Raw genomic sequence first — 1,364 nt, forward strand, 5'->3', positions numbered from 1 at the left:
ATATCTCGTACAATTGAAATATACAAGGTAATAAACAACGATGTTTAGGGGAAAGTCCACGCTTAATGCGATTACATCAATGCATCAATACGAGTAAATAACTCTTGAAGCTGAAATGTAAAAGAAATACTTAAAGAAATGCGCAGTATAATACAATCAAAAGGATTTATAAAAGAGCAACAACTAATCAATCAAAATGCTAAAAAAAAAGGAGCAAAAAAATAGTTCATAATAAGCTAGTCTAAACGTAGCTTATAATTAGTTAAGTCTTGAAGAGAAATCTCTAAAACTCTCTTCTTCTCTTCCACATCATTTGAGGCATTTGCAGTAGCTAGAGAAACATCAGCACATTTGTTGCACTCTTGTTCAGCTGCTGAGACTTTAGATTCGACATCTTCGACTTCTTTCTTGGCAGCATCTCGGAGGGCTATTAACTCCTTCACCTTCTTCCTCGCCTCCTTAAGAGATTGACAGATGTCAGACAATTCTTCAAACTTCTCATTCTTTTCATTCAAGACAAGATCAAGGTATATCTTGGCATTTAGATATGGCTCGACTTCTTCAATTTTCAGGACTCTATCAGCAAGGGATGGTCGTGCTTAGTCATAGGAGGTGGCAAGTTCAAAGAGAGACTCCAATAAATTCTTCAAAGGAGAAATATCCACCCCCATTTCATCTACATCCTTAAGAATTACTTGGACCTCATCCTTAAGAGAGAAAACATGTTTTGCAGTGAGATCAGTGAGATCAGCGAGCTTAGAACGAATCTTATTCCAAGCTCCTTCGACAAAATTCATTCGAAGTTCTGAGATGACTTGCTTTCCATTAAAAATGGACACGGACATTGTCGGTTTCTTATGGGGAGGATATTCTACATTTGATGTAGTCCTTTCATGTGGGACAAAAGTAGCTTCTCGCTTAAATTTGGATGACAGAATTGATTTTCTTGAAGTCGTCCCCTCAACAGATTCATTACTATCTTGTGGCTTCCTTTGGTAAGAAGTCTCCAACATGCTAACATTGTTTGCCTGCAAAAAAAAAGAAATAATAATAGTAATATATATATATATATGTATATATATATATGTAAATAAATAAAAGAAGAAATACCATAGTTAGTAGAATCAAGTAGTATCATGGAATGAAAAAAATCATCACCTCTTTAATAGCTGTCAGAGTCTTTGAAGAACTAACATTGTTGTCGAAAATCTCTACCATATGTGAATTAGCATCGTTTGGCGTGTCAGAAGGCAGTTTCAATTGCTTCCAACAACGATCACTACGGGTGCTACTACTTTAGTCTTGAGATGGCCGCTTATGGGAGGTCCGTTGAATTTGAGCTGAATACTTTTCTTTTTGAACTT

The sequence above is a fragment of the Solanum dulcamara genome, chromosome 12 (genome assembly GCF_947179165.1).
Source record: "Solanum dulcamara chromosome 12, daSolDulc1.2, whole genome shotgun sequence".
NCBI classification, from domain to species: domain Eukaryota; kingdom Viridiplantae; phylum Streptophyta; class Magnoliopsida; order Solanales; family Solanaceae; genus Solanum; species Solanum dulcamara.